This window comes from Paroedura picta, chromosome 14, assembly GCF_049243985.1.
Source record: "Paroedura picta isolate Pp20150507F chromosome 14, Ppicta_v3.0, whole genome shotgun sequence".
Lineage (NCBI taxonomy): Eukaryota > Metazoa > Chordata > Lepidosauria > Squamata > Gekkonidae > Paroedura > Paroedura picta.
The window spans coordinates 24680061-24699025 of record NC_135382.1 but is presented as its reverse complement, the minus strand read 5'-3'; positions in this window follow the sequence as shown (position 1 = coordinate 24699025).

Here is an 18965-nt window from a genome sequence, read left to right as displayed (position 1 = left end):
TAATTTTATGGTTGGGGGTCACCACAACATGAGGAACTGTATTAAAGGGTTGCGGCATTAGGAAGGTGGAGAACCACTGCTCCAGAGGAATTGATCTTTGTCATCTGGAGGCCAGGATCTCTCCAGGCATAGTCTGGAGGTGTGCAAAAACACACAGTGTGGTGCTGCCTTCCTGTGAAAGCATCGCATGCAATATGAGAATGTGTTTTGTATTTCCCAGAGCCTAAATGGAACGTAGTCGCGTCTTATTGGGGCTGCTTCGTATCCTGTACCATCTGGAATTGGGCAATCCTATGATAAGGCCTGCAGCAGGCTGGTCCAAAACGTGTCTGGAGAAACAGAAGGCTGGGTTCCTTTGGAACGCCACCCGTTTCATGCCAAGCTGTTGCCTGGTGTGCTTCTCATGGGAAACGAAAAGTTGCAAAATCAAATCAAAATACTGAGGACCAAACAGAAACGATTTACATGGGAGGAAAATAGGTGCCGTTTGGACGCACGGGTAATCTTTAGGGCACCTCTGAAATTCACTTTCGCAGGCAGAAGGAACCCTGGCTTGCAGAATACTGCTGGCTGCCCACTAGAAAACCAAACATTGATCCCGTCTCCATAAAAGCATTAGAATATATTTAAAACGGTGAGGTTTTTAAATAAAATACAAAATTAGGGAACAGAAGAAGAAGAGAAGGAGGAGGAGTTGGTTCTTATATGCCGCTTTTCTCTACCTGAAGGAGGCTTAAAGCAGCTTACAGTCGCCTTCCCTTCCTCTCCCCACAACAGACACCCTGTGAGGGAGGTGAGGCTGAGAGAGCCCTGATATTACTGAAGAAGAAGAAGAGTTGGTTCTTATCTGCCACTTTTCTCTACCTGAAGGAGTCTCAAAGCGGCTTACAGTCGCCTTCCCTTCCTCTCCCCACAACAGACACCCTGTGAGGAAGGTGAGGCTGAGAGAGCCCTGAGATTACTGAAGAAGAAGAAGGGTTGGTTCTTATCTGCCACTTTTCTCTACCTGAAGGAGTCTCAAAGCGGCTTACAGTCGCCTTCCCTTCCTCTCCCCACAACAGACACCCTGTGAGTGAGGTGAAGCTGAGAGAGCCCTGATATCACTGCCCGGTCAGAACAACTTTATCAGTGCTGTGTCAATCCCAAGGTCACCCCACCGGTTGCATGTGGGGGAGTGCGGAATCAAACCCAGCTTGCCAGATAGAAGTCTGCATTCCTAACCTCTACACCAAGCTGGCTCAGAAAGCTGTATCTCCTTGATAATTACATAGAACCACCTTTAAGTACTGGATTCTGCAAGCCCCCCTCCCCCTTTTGGGTATAGTTTCCAAGAGCTGAGCCAATGGTGGCATTTCTCACAAAAGGATCAGTTAACACACCTCGGCAGGTTTTTCTGGCACTATCCGAGGAGATCATATTCCTCTTAATTCCTCCCTTTCTCCTTATCACAGATTCCAAACAATTTACCTTTGAACGGGGCAGGGCTCAAGAAGACCAGCATAGGGTCAATTGCCAATTACCATGGCCAGCAAATGACCATGCCAGCTTTCCCACTCCATCTCCCTCAATCCCATTCCTGACAACCGCACTTGTGCTGTATGCTTGTCCTGTGACCCCCGAAAGGCTGGCTGGAGAGGACCCAATAATTACAGCAAAGTCTTCTTTCAAAGATGAGCCTCTTGTGGCGCAGAGTGGTAAGGCAGCCGTCTGAAAGCTTTGCCCATGAGGTTGGGAGTTCGATCCCAGCAGCCGGCTCAAGGTTGACTCAGCCTTCCATCCTTTCGAGGTCGGTAAAATGAGTACCTAGCTTGTTGGGGGGTAAACGGTGATGACTGGGGAAGGCACTGGCAAACCACCCCGTATTGAGTCTGCCATGAAAACGCTAGAGGGTGTCACCCCAAGGGTCAGACATGACTCGGTGCTTGCACAGGGGATACCTTTACCTTCTTTCAAAGAAACGGCATTTCAGGCTTCTGCATGGTCCAGCCTTACCTCCTCTCAACACATCCGCTGAAGGCTGGGCTGATCCGTGGCACGTCAGATGGAGCATGTTACCAAAACACAACACTGGCAAGCCATTATGTGATTGGGTTGGCCTCCTGCAGCTCAGGGATTATGCCCTTTAGAAAACTTCCACCCTCACAACAACGTCAAGAACTCTTTAAGTTGGCTTGTTTTCACTTGCCCCAAAGAAAAGCCATTCTGGCAGCCCCACCCAATGACATTTTTGAACAATACCCTGATGATGATGTGGTTATAGAATCTGAACAAAAGCCAGCTTGGAACACAAAGAGTTGGTGTTTACTCCCCATCAGTGAAAAGAAATGCCATTTCCTGAGCCTTCCCATGCTGATGCTGAAGAAGGGAGAGGGAGAGCTTCGCCATGGCAGGAGCAGAAAGAAACAAAGAGGGATCTGAAAGAAGTCACGGCCCCACTGAATGTTGCCGGAACCAATGAAACACAAAGAGCTTTTGCACAAGATCAGGTATCATATATTTAACAATAGCTCAAACAAAAACCCTTTTCGGATGATATACCCAGGGGTGGAGGGATCCTGCTAACATAAGCAAGTGCTAGTGACAGCACTCACATGAAGCCTGCTGGGTGACCTTGGCAGTTGCAGTTCTCTCAGAACTCTCTCAGCCCCACCTATCTGACTTGGATACCTCTTGCCAGAGTTGGGAAGCTAAGCAGAGCCAGGCCTGATTTGTAGTTGGACGGGGAACCACCAAGGAAGTCCAGAGAGCTTCCTTTGATAATTCCACGAGGTTGTCATAATTCAGCTGTAACTTGATCACAGGCCATTAAAAAACACTCTAAAAGAGAGGCCTCTCAGCTAAAGACTGTTCTGGCCTGCTGACTGAAGATCTGAAGCACCGTAAGGAAGTCATAAGGCAGGGGGCATCTCAAAGGCAAGGGGCCGCCACGGAGAAAGCCTCGTCTCAGACCTTTATTTCCATGGTTTGGTCCTCTGAGGAGGCCACGCCCCCAGATAAGATTCTCCTTATATACACAAAATGATTGGGTGGTGAGGCTTGGACGGTCCTGGGATCGAATTACCTGAAGGTCCTCCTGCTCCCGTCTATCCCTGAGGCACAGATGAGGGCTAGTTGCATCACCAAACCAGAAAGAAGAAAATTTTGACGGGGTGGCTGAATCAATATCCTTCTGTATTCCCAGTCTATTTGGAAGTTATTTCATGTGTTCCACCGTATTTGATATAACTGAATACTTTTGTGTGATTTGTCATTAATCACAAGAGAAAAAAACAAAAAACAAATGCCAAAACAGGGTCCAGATATACACAGTTTTTCAGTATGTCAATATCCTGTTTTCAATCAATCTTCCTCAGTAGCTAACCGACAATAAACTACTGCAGCATCACAGCCCTGATGAGGTCCCTCCTGCAACCTCCCCACCCACCCACCATCTCCAGGAATCTCCCAAACTGCAGCTGCCAACCCTTCTTGGACCAAGTTTGCAAGCTGGGTTTGAGGAGAACTCTTTTGGAGCCTATACCTTTCATGATGGCGGGGCTGTGGCTCAGTGGTAGCATGCCTGATTTGTACACAGAAGGTTCCAGGTTCAATCCCCAGCATCTCTAGCTAAAAGGACCTGGGCAGAGGGGATGGGAAAGACTTTGGAGAGTTGATGCCATTCAGAGTAGAGAGTCCTGACCTTGAGAGATCAAGGCTCTTGAATCAGCAGAATGCAGCTTGAGGTGTTCATGTATTCAAGGAGCGGTCCACTACAGAAGTTCTCTTCCCTCACCATGGGTGATAAGCACTGATGGACAGATTCCCCCATCCCACCCCCAAAATCTATCTAATCCCTTCCTATGCTATGCTGTGGCCATTCATAAATTCACTAAAAGGGAATCCTACATTTTAGTGACCTGTTGAGCAAAGAAGTGTTCTTGAGCTTCCTTCAAAGGCACAGATGGAGTATGTTGCAATATAACAGGTGCAAAGGACTGTGCAAGAGCCAACATGGTGCAATGGTTAAAAGTTGAAAACTGAGTGTGCTTTCCCACTCCTCCACAGAAAGCCTGCTGGCTAAACTCGGGCCAGTCTAGAGTTGCCCGGTCCTTCCTGACAACCAGCGAGGGGATAGGGGAAGGCTTACCAGAAGTGGGAGGGAGGCCCAGGTGATGTCTTCGATAATGTGGGCTCCTGCTGTACACCTGAAGTGAGGTCATCATGCTGCACTGCAATGATGACGCTCTGGGATTCAGAGGTGGGGATTCTATGGTGAAAATGATTTCAATCAGAGAGTTTTTGCTCAAACACCAGAGCGTGGTCCAGAGGTCACCGGTGTGATGACATCACTTCCTGTGTACACCAAAAGTGATGTCACCACTTTACCCTCTCTCAAGGCCCACCTACCTAACAAGGTGACTGTTGTGGGGAGAGGAAGGTAAGCTACTTTGAGACTCCTTAGGGCACGGGTAGTCAACCTGTAGTCCTCCAGATGTTCATGGACTACAACACTGGCAGGGGCTCATGGGAATTGTAGTCCATGGACATCTGGAGGACCACAGGTTGACTGCCCCTGACTTAGGGTAAAAGTAAAGGTAAAGGTATCCCCTTGTCTGACCCTTGGGGTGACGCCCTCTAGTGTTTTCATGGCAGACTCAATACGGGGTGGTTTGCCAGTGCCGTCCCCAGTCATTACCGTTTACCCCCCAGCAAGCTGGGTACTCATTAGGGTACCTGAACTCTAGAAGAAAGCATTCCAATTGTAGATACTTTATAGTTGGGAAATTCATTAGAGACACACAGGTCAGTCTGGGATTTTTCAGCTGTATTCCCACAGGCAACAAACACAGGGAAGCCTGGAACAGCATCCAGCGTGAGTTAGTGATTATTCCCAGAGGGTTAATAGCAGTGGAGGCGATCGTCCCCCTGCTTATGTTTAACAAAATGACCTTCCAAAAGTCCTAAAACAGACTGCAGGATGAGGAATGCAGATAAGATCATAGCCTGCAAAACTCTGGCTCAGAGAATGCAGCAAGTCACCCAGTGGCCTTCCGAAGAAAAGCAAACTGGAAAATACTGACCTCAAATGCTCAGAAAACGGGTAGCCCAGCCAGCCCCAAACACCAATCTTGGCTGGGTGAGAAGGCAGACGACTAAAGCAGTCTGCGATGCAAAGAACAATCTAGACCAGGGGTAGTCAAACTGCGGCCCTCCAAATGTCCATGGACCACAATTCCCAGGAGCCCCCTGCCAGCGAATGCTGGCAGGGGGCTCCTGGCAATTGTAGTCCATGGACATCTGGAGGGCCGCAGTTTTGACTACCCCTAGTCTAGATTAATCTTATTTGTTCTGCTGTGCTTCCCCCACCCCCCGCTGTTGCCTCCGTGGTGAAGAACGGCAATGGGACTACATCCCAGGGAACCAAGAAATCCAAGGACAATCCTAAAAATAACAACAGTTTTTACGGATAACTCGTAATTAACAAAATATTTCTTATAACACAGAAGCAGCCATCCCGCCGCTGTGCTTTCCTTTGGGTGGACCTCCCCTTTTTCGATCTGTTTGTTGCCTCAGGGGTGGCAAAAAGCGTGTAAGAAAAATAAGTTGAAGCATATTTTTTTTTAAATCCATTTAGCTGAACCCGCACTGTGGTAGTCGGTATTCTAATGTTTCCATGTTGATGCAAATCATTATTTTCCAGGTCTTTGTATGAATTTTCATAGGGGAGTATATTTGTGTATTTTCAACCTATGCCCTTTCCAGTTTTATTCACTCACTGTAGAAAAATCCTCTTCAGTTTAAAAGCTAAACCTGCCTACCTTGTTTCCTTTCTTCCTCCCTCCCAGAGCAGCTTGTGACAGCTCATGAAGCTGCCTTATCCTGAATCAGACCCTTGACCCATCATAGTCAGTAGGTCTTTCATACCACATACTGCTAGGTTCTCTTAAACTGGAGATGCCAGGGATTGAACTGAGGACCTTCTGTATGCCAAGCAGATGCTACACCATTGAGCCACAGCTCTTCCCAGAACATCATTCTCCTCTGCTCCACTTTATCTTCACAACAACCCTGTGAGATAGGCTAGGCTGAGAGAAAGTGGCCGGCCCATGGCCACCCAATGAGCTTCCGTGGGACAGTGAGAATTTAAAACTATCATGTTAAATGTTTTTTTAAAAAGTCATTTACCTTGGAAGCACAGCGTTTTTGTAGTTTCCCTTATCCTCCACGTTTCCCAGCTAAGGGGAAAATGCTGTTCAAACCAATTATAAAGATGATCTGACTCCATTGGTAACAAGAGAAAGATATTTTACTTGCAAAAATAGAAGCTCATGACATATTTTTGTAGGTACACTAAACTTATTGTGAACACATTAACTTCAGAAAGGTTAACCTGCTACAGCTCCAAGCCCAGGCAAGGCAGAGAACAGGAGAGGTCATACAGAAGATGAAACAGAAGGCAAGCAAAAGCCAAAGAGGCTCAACATCTAACCGATGAGAGGATGGGGCCAACTTTCAATTAACCCTTCCTCTTCCGGATCCTCTTGCATGCAGAGTTACAACATCCAACAAAACCCAGGTCTCCCACATCCTAGTCTCCAGTCTTGTGATGGATGGATGCATGAGCTGTACATGGATCCAGCATCCTTGAGATGCCATTGAGATGCCATTTGGCCCACTGGGGAAAACCAGACATGCAACACAGAGATGATACTTCAATGGGGTAAACAGCAGTTCTGATGGGGAGGGGGTCATGTGAGGTCAGGACAACATCACGGGCTAAGTGTGCAGTGACCTTGACCTGATACAGCCCACCCTGGTTGCGGTTTGTTTACCAGGGAACAACATTCAGGAGACTCATTCAATGATTTCCAAGTACTTTAAACTAAGGGTCTGTGTTCATGCTGAAAAAGTGGTAGAGGGTTTCTCAGGTCATCGGCTGTCTTCTTCTGATGATAACGACATAAAAGTGAAATTCACGTTGACTGTTTGCTTTTCATTGGTCAGGTCAAACTGTGTTGCCTGCCAGAAGAAACAGAGACATTGTACAAGACCTGGAATCTTTTGCCACATAACAGGCACAGTTTGCTCAACTTGTGAACCAGAACACGGCGTTATTATTTTCCCAATGTGTGCAGCCATGATTTATTGTATTGTAAATTTATTTTTATCTTTTATGCTCTACAGCAGCTGTTAACTCTGTAAGGTTGCCAGCTGTAGGCTGGGAAATACGGGGGAGCAGTCAGGGAAGAGCAGGGGTTCGGGAGGGGATGGAGTTCCATAGGGTATAACGCCTTACAGTCCACCTTCCAAAGTGGCCACCTTCCCCAGGAGAATTGATCTGTGTTGCTTGGAGAGCCCTTGTAATCCTGAGATATCTCCAGACAGCCACCACCTGGAGGTTGGCAACCCTATACATTCCAAGAAATATTCAATTTCTGTAGCCAAGGCAGAGCTCTCTGACTTCTTGACACATTCGGTGTCAAGTCTACGCCAGGCTAGTCAAGAAGTCAGAGAGCTTTGTTTTTGGCTACTGAAATAGTAGGCTGCTTGGAACCTCAGGGGCAGATATTTATGTATTTATCACGTGGCACGTGTGTAATATAGCCAGGTGGTCCTAAGATGGTCTGGCAGCCAGGAGAGAGATGGTCAGAGGTGGTTTACTCTGCATCATGACCCTGGCATTCCTTGGCACCTTTCCCAGCGCCAGCTTCCAAGATCTGGCTGGATCAGGCTTGGCTGGCCTATCCAGGTCGGGTCAAGGGCAAATATGATACTATTCCATTGCAGGACATGTATCTGTGGAAGGCGTGTAATCAAAGAGAACAAGGCTTGGTGTGCTGTATGTAGCTTGTGCAACCACAAAAAAAAAAGGTGGGACCGTTATTGTTTCAGAACGATTATATTATTTCAGTTTGCAAAAGAATATCTTTCTGGATGAAACTGATTATCTGGATTCATTTCAATCTAGTTTTTTGTTCTGGATATGGTACAGGTAGGGGCCCTCGGGGTCCTGATAGATGAGCTATCTTTTGACCAGGGGCCTGTGTCGCTGCTGCTTCTCTAAGACCTCTCAGCTTGGTGTTGTGGTTAGGAGTGCAGACTTCTGATCTGGTGAGCCGGGTTTGATCCCTTGCTCCTCCTCCACATGCAGCCAGCTGGGTGACCTTGGGCTCACCACAGCACTGATAAAGCTGTTCTGACCGAGCAGTGATATCAGGGCTCTCTCAGCCTCATCTCCCGCACAGGGTGTCTGTTGTGGGGAGAGGAGAGGAAAGGTGAACGTAAGCCACTTTGAGCCTCCTTTGGGTAGAGAAAAGCAGCACAGAAAAACCAACTCAAATAATCCTTTGGGGATTATTCTAGGAAAGCTGATGTGAAGATGCCACATTTAAAGGGGATGTAAGTATCACAACATTGTTTACCTGATGTAGTAGTCATGTATATTTGGTGGAGATTTCCATAGGTGCAGGTATTTGGCAAAGGATTATGGACCATATTAACCCACTTACCCATATTAACCCACAGTCAAACTCCCTACCAACTCAGCTGTTGCACAAACTGGTTTTCTGGAAATTGGGTTTTTTTATTTGTCATAGAATCATAGAATCATTGTCAGCTTTTCCTGCATGATCATTGGCTCCAAAAAGCAGTGGCTTGGCTACCAAAAGTCTAAAAAGCATTGAAGTGTAGGAAACATTAGGAAAGGAGTATGACTCAGTGGTAGAACATCTGCTTGGGACATGGAAGGTCAGCTAGGTTCAATTCCCAACATTTACTACCAGGAAGTAGGTAATATGAAGGACCCAGGCTGCTCCCAGGCTGAGTCATCTGACGGACCACGGGTCTGGTTCGGTACAAAGTAGCTTCATGGACTCATTTATGTTCAAGGTACTGGCACCTTGTTCTTCATGCTTCACAGACCAGAGTAAAGGGCTGAGAGGCCTTGGCTTGGTGGCAGATGACCCACTGGTTCAATCCAGTAAAAAGGACCTAATCCTGAGAACTGGAAGAGCCACTGCCAAACAAAGCCAAACAGTACTCCCCTTGGTAGGTCCACGGTTCATTATCTACAACCCCTCCGAAGTCTTTTGCTTCTGCAGTTCTTCTTTACCTCCTCAACAGCCATTCTCACACCGAGAGAACAGCGTGGATTTCGGGTTTCTGACGCCTTGCAAGTAGATCAGTGCATTGCAAACTCATTCTTTTACGCTGTGTGTGTGGTTCATCTTTCATCTGCTCTCAATTTGCAATCCCTAAAGTATTTGGTCAAGATTTTATTTATGGATCGCATCTTGACAGCAGATCTCAGGGGCTTCGCAAATTGCTTGCACATGTGGGGGTGCGGGGAATGACTTGGCATCCATGTCGCATTCTGGGCCTTCCTAAAGGAATTCTCCCCCCCCCCCCCCCAGTTTACTGCCCTCGATTTTTAGGAGGAAATGTACCAAACTGCTACAGCAGATTTCCTACTCTACAAAAAAACTATCAGCAGCAGGATGGGTGGGGGGAAATGAGATATTTTGTAAATTAGGGCAGAAGATAGGATTGGCAGTTCTAGGTTAGGAAAATCCTGGATCTTTGGCATAAAGCCTGAAGATGAAAAAGTGAGGAGCCTCAGTCGGGTTTAGGGCCGTAGAATCTACCCTGATCTCTGTAGTTGAGCTGTTGTAATTCCAGGAAAACTCCAGGTCTGACCTGGAAGTTGGCAGCCACAGTAGTAAACGAGTGCCATAATTCCAGCTCTCCGGGTCTGACTGGGAAGCTGGCAGCTCTAGCGGTAAAAGAGTTCAGTATTTAGATTAAAAAAAGAAATTAAACACCTTTTAACTCACGTTCTTCGATGCTCATACTGTTCTAAGCTTCACAAGCATTGAAGCTAATAATGATCCTCCTGTTTTATAGACGGGGGATGTGATTTGTTCAATAGAAGAGAGTGATTCACCCAAGTAGAGTGATTTATTCAATGAAATCTAGTGAATTCATGACAGAGATGGATTCAGGACCGGCCTCATACGTAGACACCCTCTGACAGTTCAAGCGCTGTTGCGGGGGGGGGGGGGGGGGGGTTGCTTTTGCTGACTAGTCTTAGGTTTACCTAGTTTGTTGTTTTCATCTGAATTTTACTTCTTTCAGATAGTAAGTTGCTGCAAGCAGTTTTTCTGAGGAGACAGCGTATTAATTTTCTAAATAAAGAATTAGCTTTTGGATGTAAAGATCACAGTATTGGTGTAAACATGAAGGAACACCTGCATTTTCACTTGCAAAATGACTTTGGGTGCTTTTTAAACAAAAACACAGGATTTTAACCATTTAATACACCTGGGATAGAATCAGAGAATCATAGAGATGGAAGGGGCCCTAAAGGCCATCTAGCCCAACCCTCTGCTCAACGCAGGATCAGGATACCCTGATTAAACATCCCATCACCATTGTGCTACCTTCAAAAGAAAGGCACAGTGCCACAGCAGATTTGGTTTATTTTTCAATTGTCTCCAGCTGATAGCCATAACTGGAACAGAAACACCTGACCTGATCTGCAATAGTTAATCTATAATTCCAATTGAGCTGTTGAATAACATTAATGGTTCATGGGGCAACTCTTATCAGGAACGTTAGCAAATGAGTCTTTATGTCTGTCTTTAAGGACTGGTTGGAGGGCTGGGGGGGGATTACCATGTGATATTGATGTACAGTTGTGTCTGCCAAATGGTGGTGGTGGGGGGAGGAAGGTGCAACGAAGTTCACTCTAATGTAGATGCATGACCTAGATCTAGTAGTTTCCAGGGATTGCGTTCCCTTGAACCCTTGTTTTTATCAACAAACGGAAAGCGATAAGCACCAGAAAGCATCCCTCCAACAGCACTCCACGTGCAACCTTTGTCCGGTTGTTTGGTTTCAAAGGATATGTTAGGTTTTTTATTCCTGTAGGAAACAAACAAAGATGTGGAATGGCATGGCCTAACCCAGGGGTCACCAAGGTGGTGTCCACAGGCATCTTGGCACCTGCCAGCACCTTTTCTGAAGCAAAACAAGAAGACCCATCAGCCGCAGGCAGCACCAAAGAGAGAAGGTTCCAGTTTCCTCTGGGGATAGTGGACCAGGCCCCACTGGAGAATCAGGATTTCTCCCCACCACCACCACCACCACCATGATGCCAGATGCCTCATTTGGAACTGGCTGGCTTCACCATACATTTGGCATCCTTGCTGTAGCAAATGATTCTGGGCTCATCTTCCAAGATGGCTGGCAAATGGAAAACACACCACAGGACTCTCTGCAATGAGAATACAGCATAGTTCTTGTGGGGATAGCTTCACCCCTTCTAGGGCAGCTAAACAATAGAGCCAGCGCCCTGTGGATGCCTGGCCTGACTTGGGTCACATGTGTTGAGCACGTGGTCGCCTTGCCCAAGCTAAGCAGGGTTCAAGTTGACGGAAAAGTTGCCCAAGGCTTTGGAATGGCAGGAAGGCAAGACAAGGATATAACAATACATAACTGTGATCAGTGTTCAGTGGGAGTGTCCTTCTTTGCCTAAACATGCAGGTGGCAAAAGCACCATTTAACGAGGGAATTAAAAAAAAAATCATAACTAGGCGTATCTCAATCTTCTTAAACAAATCAAAAGCATCTAAAGATCCATTTATTACAAGAGTTAACCCAACCTCCATGTGCCGTTATATAATGCCCTGACATGACCTACAGGGCTATGGTAACATGTCAAGGCATCTGAGGGGGAAAGGACATATTTATATCTGCTTTTCTTTCCAGGGGGGATCAAAAGCCACTCACAACATTTTAGTGTGTGTGTGAGAGAGAGGGGGGGGGGTTGAGACTCCATGGGTCGTGAAAAGCAAGGTATAAAACCAACTCTTCTTCTTCTAAACAACGTAAATTAAAAAAATGAAAGAATTCTTCCAACATTCCAAAGCCACAGTCTTGGTTTTTGTACTGAGGAGACCCTGCTAGACCCACGTGACCATTACCCAAGGCACAGGGCAAGAACCCCAAACCCAACCTGTGTACTCTGCAACGTGTGAAGATTAAGCCAAAATCTGGGAAAAGCCTTTGCCACTCCCACTCCGGAGATCAAGTTTGCTTAAAAGGTGAGACTGAACATGTTTTAAGTGTCCCGGATGACTGCCAAGAATGTTCTCTTTTCTTTTTCTTTTTTTGGCCTTTCTGCACTCTCTTTCCTCAAAGACAAAGCTGGAGGGTTAAACAGTGCTTCAAATAAACAGAGAGGGCGGCACCCTTTGCCAATGGAAAATAGGTGGGGTGGGTTTAGGATTCTTCTCTGAAGGGCGGCAGCTGCAGGCATTGTTAAGGACAGGGTGAATATCTGGGGAAATGAAGCATCTCAGCTAGACACGTGGGAGAGTCGGCTGTGAAGGACTAGCGGGAGTTCCCAGGTCATGTCATGTGAAGAATTCATGGAGGACGGCTTTCAGCGGTAGTAACCACCATGGCTGTCTGCCTAGAGGCAGCAGGCCTCTTCAGATCCATTGCTGGGGAGCACAAGCAGGGCAGGAGGATGCTGTTGCAGTCTTGTGGGCTTCCTAGAGGCAGCAGGTTGCTGGACGCTGGACTTTGTGGGCCTTTGGTCTGATCCGGCAGGGCTCTTCTTATGGCTTAAGATCCTCCCATCTCTTCTGTCCTTCAGCCTTTGCCAGATACGTGGCAAAGGAGGAGAAAGTCAAGATACCCACCTCTCCCAGAGGCACTGCTGTCGAGACCCTCTTGGAAAAGCTGGTTCCTGCTGATTGGTGCCTACGGAAAGCAGCAGCTGGCTTGGATTTCATTTAAGCAGTCCCTTGGTTGGTTTCGACAGGAAGGAAAACAACACCCAATATATATATATTGTTCTATTTTTCAAAAAACTAAACAGACGAAAGAAGGAAAGGAAGGAAGGAAGGAAGGAAGGAAGGAAGGAAGGAAGGAAGGAAGGAAGGAAGGAAGGAAGGAAGGAAGGAAGGAAGGAAGGAAGGAAGGAAGGAAGAAAGAAAGAAAGAAAGAAAGAAAGAAAGAAAGAAAGAAAGAAAGAAAGAAAGAAAGAAAGAAAGAAAGAAAGAAAGAAAGAAAGAAAGAAAGAAAGAAAGAAAGAAAGAAAGAAAAGGTGATGATACATATGATTTACGAACCATTATTCATAATATAATAAATGCTCTTCTGGCGGTAACTCCCCCTCCCTCCTCACCTCTATCCAATGGAGAAGCTGTTCTTAGGAATTTTACAGTCCTGCCCATGGATCCTCTTAGCCAAAACTGAGACAGACCGAAGAAAGAGTTCATTGTCTCATAGACAATTAAAAACTGGGGTTGTAGTGCAGGCATGGTACCACCTCTGCCCTGGCAGCGCAGGCAGGGACCTTGTGAGAACGGGGTGTAACTTGGAGAACAATTCTCCCATGCCTCTGCCTGGCTTGCTCCATGACTACGGCATGTCTTTTCTCAAATGAATCCACGTGGGTTGATGCCAGTTATCCATGACCCGTAAGAAACAGGGGTGATGTGGAGCAGAGGGTCACCGAACTCCCAGTGAGGACTGGAAATTTTCCAGATTGACAACTCATTTCCAGAGATAGGTTGAAAAAAAAAAAGCCGCTTTGGAAGGCAGGTTTCATGGGATCATGCCCTGATGTTTCAAAGGTGACTCTTGCAAGGAGGCAGAAGCCCCTTCCTGCTGCTTTAAAATACGGGTGCTGGATGTGGCTCCCAAGCCACTGAGTGCCCCTGGACTAAGCAAGATAATAAAACAAAAACAGTATAATTCATGGAAATAATGCAACAGAGCTGAATTGCACAACTGGAGAGCAATGCAGTAAAATAGTGTGCAATATGTTTGGAGAACGAAACAATGGGATCTGACTAAATTTCCCAGATCCTAGAAAGCTCCCCACTCCTACCACCTCTGTAAACATGCTCTCCATTTTATGCAGGGGTAAAAGTCAGGAACTTTCCTGATCTCATCAGGCAGTCCATTGGTAGTTGAGTGGGGGAAGCCAAGTTTAACATCTGTCTTTATTATTTCTCTCTCTCTCCCCCCCCCCCCATCTGTAGAATTGACTACAGGAGTCTTGGGGAGCAACTCAAATGTTTACTTGCTCTGCCGGCCCCAAGGGAAGTGTCACATTCCTCTCAAGAGAGGAATGAAAGGCATACAATTTAAAGTTCACCTCTACCCCTCCACGGTCTGCAGTGCTGCCTACCTTGCAGGGGTGGGCAAGCAGCAGAAAAAGCGAGCCATAGTCATGTGCTTATAATCAAAGCTCTCCCCAAGTCCGGTGAACCTGCAGTATGAGTGATTTAGCATGCTTGGACCTGCTTGTATAGGATGCCTCGTTTTGTCTTAACCTGGGAACTGCCTTCCGACCCTCCTCTCCTTTTGTCCTCTCACACCACATGGCCTTCCAGAGAGACACATGTCTCTGCGGGCCTCTCCTGTAGAGACAATGTCCTCATGCTCCCTTCCATGTGATGCCAGATTATCTAGCCATTTGTGGTAGGGAATTACTCTTCAGTACTTCTCTAGAATCTTAGAATCGTAGAATAATAGAGTTGGAAGGAACCTCATGGGTCATCTAGTCCAACCCCCTACAATATGCAGGACAATGACCCATTGTCTCTCTCTCCTTTCAACAGCCACCTGAGTGTGAGCTGTATCTACTTGAATAAGTGCAAGCTTACTTTTTTTTTTTTTTTTGCAATATACTTCTTGGGTGATTTATTTGCTCTAAGTGTCATGCTTCTAGGACTGGGCAAACTACAGCCTTTCTCAACTTTTTATTTAACCATTGAGAACCCCCTGAAACATGTTTCAGGCTTCGAGAGACCCCAGAAGTGGCACGATCGTGCATAATATGGTTGGGAAGCGTAGCTGTGTCCACACCCACATGGAGCCCCTTCCCACCCCTCCAGGCCCATCGTTGTCCATTTTGGGAGGGGTGGGTGAGTCAACATTACCATACATGGCCATATCCCCCCAATAAATGTTTAACCCATTGAAAAATTAACGAACTCTTCCCATTTGGGAAACCCTTCCAGAGCCATCAAGAAACCCCAGGGTTTCACAAAACCCTGGTGGAGAAAACCTGCACTACTACGTTATCCAAATATCCCCATACCCCTGCACTGTCTCTCTTGAGTCCTTGAGGGTTCTTTCAATTGACTGCTCTCTGGCAGCAGGAGTTGTGCCAAGAATGCAGCCCAACCCTAGATCTATATATCTATATTTTACTTAACTTATATGGAATAGGGATGAACATGCTGGAAAAGAGACCAGAGCAGAGGCAGCGGGGGATGAGGGCAGAAGAGTGCAAAGTCCCAGCTTGCGACTCTGTCCCTGATGAACCTTCACCTACTGACAAATGGGGAAGAGGAAGCGAAAGACAACATGAAAACATTAAACTGTACAATTCTTTTCCTCCTTCGGCAGGTTACTTCTTGTAAGATAAGCAGCGCTGCTGAGGTTCCAGCAATTATCACAAGCGTTGTTAGTGAATGATGGATAGATTAAAAGGGTTCCTCCCTGGGTTTTTGATTTTTTTTGATCACCCAGGCCTCTTCAGCATATGAAACTGAACCTGATCACGTTTCTTTTTTAAAAACCATCAAAATTAGTAACAAAACTCATCAACAAAGGCAAACAGCAACTACCTCCAAGCTGCAAAGATAAATTAAACAACGGGCGCTGAACGCCAATTAAGGCAAAGTTGGAAAGAATGTGCCCGGAGCCCAAAGATCATTATGTAGGAACCAGGAGGATTTCCTTGAAGAAGGCACTGTGCAGGGATGGTGCAGCTGGTAGAAAGGTGCGCTTTGAATGAAGGAGCACATAGAATCATAGAGTTGGAAGGTACCTCATGGGTCATCTAGTCCAACCCTATGCACCATGCAGGACACTCACACCCCTATCGCTCATCCACTGTAACCTGCCACCCTTTTGAGCCTTCACAGAATCAGCTTCTCCGTCAGATGGCTATCCAGCCTCTGTTTAAAAACTTCCAAAGATGGAGAACCCACCACCTCCCGAGGAAGCCTGTTCCCCTGAGAAACCGCTCTCACTGTCAGGAACTTCTTCCTGATGCTTAGAAGGAATGTCTTTTGAATTAATGTCATCCCATTGGTTCTGGTCCATCCCTCCGGGGCAAGAGAGAACAACTCTGCCCCATCCTCTATATGGGCATCCAGTGATGATCTGAGTGTCATGGCAGGTCTACATGGGGCTCCTCCGTCAAGAAAAATGATGGCTAAAGGGGTACACAGTCGAAGCTTATACCATTTTGAATGGGGTAGGGAGAAAGCAGAGAGAGGGAGTTTTCTTCCCCCTCTCCCGGAATATTGGGACTCAGGGGCACCCAATGGAGTTGCTAGGAAAGAGGCTCAGAACAGGCAAAAAGGAATACTTCTCTGCTCAGTGAGTGGCTAAACTGTGGACTTCACTGCCAGTGAATGCACTGAGAGTCCTGAGTGTAGCTGGATTTAAAAGGGAGTTAGACAGATCCATGGAAAATCGGTCCATCAGTGTCAAGTAAGCAATGGTGAGTAAAAGCAGCCTGCATGGTCAGAGGCAGCATCCCTCCGGATACCAGTGCTAAGAAATACTAGCAGGAGAAGGCCTTGACCTCTGTGCCCTGTGATGTTCGCCCTCCAGGGAAACTGTGTGAGACACAATATTAAATTAGGGAGGCCACAGGCCTGAGCCAGCAGGGCTCTTCTTCTATTCTTGTACAATTTCTATATGTGACAACTCCCACTTTGCTCAGCTCTCAAGCAGCCAAGGAAGTTCTACCTGATTAACGAGCTAAAAGGCAGATCATCGGTCAGTTATGCACGAAATGCCAAAAATTCCATGCACATGCCATGCTGGAGCTGTGCAGTCCTGGGACCAGTACAGTGGTCAACTAATATTATTGTTTAACCATGACCAAGCACTGTGATCAATACTGCAAATATTTAACTGTGATCAAATGCAAATAATTGTGCACAAGCTGAGTCAGTGGCAATTTCCCTTTCTTCAATTCATGACAAGGGACCTCAGAGGCAGGGGCAGCTCTCACATGGCAGGGATCTGCAGCTTCCGAGCATCGAAGGGAAGGAGGACGGTGTGGTCTGGGGTTGGGGATGGAAGGTGATTGGCTGGCTGCTGGACAGACAGGCAAGCCGGCTGGAGGAGAAGGAGGCACTCAGAGGCGGGACAGCTGCCTTGTGGGTGTTAAGCACTGAGTGGTTACAATCACCTTCCCTTCCTCTCCCCACCACAGACAACCTGCGAGGTAGGTGAGGCTGAGAGAGCTCTGAGAGAACTGCTCTAACATGACTGTGACTGTCCCAAGGTCGCCCAGCTGGCTGCATGTGGAGGAGCAGGGTGCCAAACCTGGCTCTCCAGATTAGAGACTGGTGATCTTAATCACGACACCATACTGGCTCTTTTGTGGCTCCCATGTTGTGGAACAGACTTTCTTAGACAGTCCACAGGTTTCCTCTTATTCTGCAGAATTTGCAAAACAGAATGTCTCAGATGGCCTTTTCCCTCTAGAGAGGTGTGGTAAAGGGCATTTCATAAAGGGGGTTAAGATTTAGGGCTGCCCTTTGATGTCATTCATAGGGAAAGCCCAGTGGTGACATCAAGCCTGTTTTGGGAACTGCTGGAAACTATAGTGAGAGCATATTGATGGTGATTAAAACAATTCCCCCCCCATCACCACTCTATGCTTTTCCTAGAGTGCTGTGACATCATTTCTAGGCTTCCTCCAGAAGTGACGTCATACTGCTTGCAAGGGGGGGGGGGACCAACACAGCATACCCAACCAAATGGTCTGGCTTGCAGTCTAAGGGTTACTAGATCTCTTGTTCAGCCCAGAAATGTCACACTGTGGTGTGGCATTTCCGGGCTGAACCTGAAAGATCTGACATCACACCTCCCTAGGATTTGGTGGACAATCTACAGTAAAGCCATAGAGCTTAATCCTAGAGGGGGCAACTTCACTTCAGCTGGAAATCATGTCACGCCACTATTACAAGTATACTACCCCAGTCTCCTAACAGGGGCCAAACACTGGCTGGAAGCCCAAGGCATCCTGCTATCTTCAGGATACCTGCTGGTGGTCACATGGTGTGGCTAATTCTTGAAAGGCAGCCCATCTTGCATGGCTAAAGGCCTGCAGGGTTTCTAGCCCCAGGTCCTGCAAAACGTTAGCATGGACGGCACAACCAGAGGAGGCAGTTTTTAGGGGAGTGGAATGTCCTTGAAGAGTTGTTTCCTCACAGAACATGAATGGGACTCGTTGCCCCACCCTTCGCCGACACAGGTCACTGAAGTCACTTGAACTTCTTTCGTTGAAAGATAGTCCAGCTTGCTGGGTGAAGTCATCCATCTTGGCAACACTGCGTGCCAAGGGCGTCTTTCGCATGTCAGGTTCAAATTGATCTGGGCTTAAAACCATCAATCTGGATTTAGGCGACTTTATGTAACCATGTGTCCCACAACTCTACCAGTCCATCCCTCCCTCTGTCTTCCCCTCCCAAGCTTCTCTGCAGGTATGGAAAACTGAAAAGAAAGTTGCAGTTTGCAGCTGGGGGAATCTGCAAACTTGGACTTAAGTGAAAATCCCCCAAGGGCCCCTCTGCCCCTGCACAAAGAAAACCATCTGCAGGTTTGGAACAGCAGCAGCAGGCACACCAGTCCTTACCTTCAGGGGTAGTCAACCTGTAGTCCTCCAGATGTTCTTGGACTACAATTCCCATGGGGCTCATGGGAATTGTAGTCCATGGACATCTGGAGGACCACAGGTTGACTACCCCTGCTTACCTTCATCTCAGTCCAACGTGCATGGCTGACACCCTAAGGGCGGATTTCCATGTTCTGGAAGCAAGAAGATGAAAGAAGAAAGGATATGATGATGGTGTCTTTAGATTGCATGTGTTGAGTTGCAGGCAGCTGATTCTGAGAAATCCTGCACTCTTATAGATGTTGCAAGTGCTTTGCAT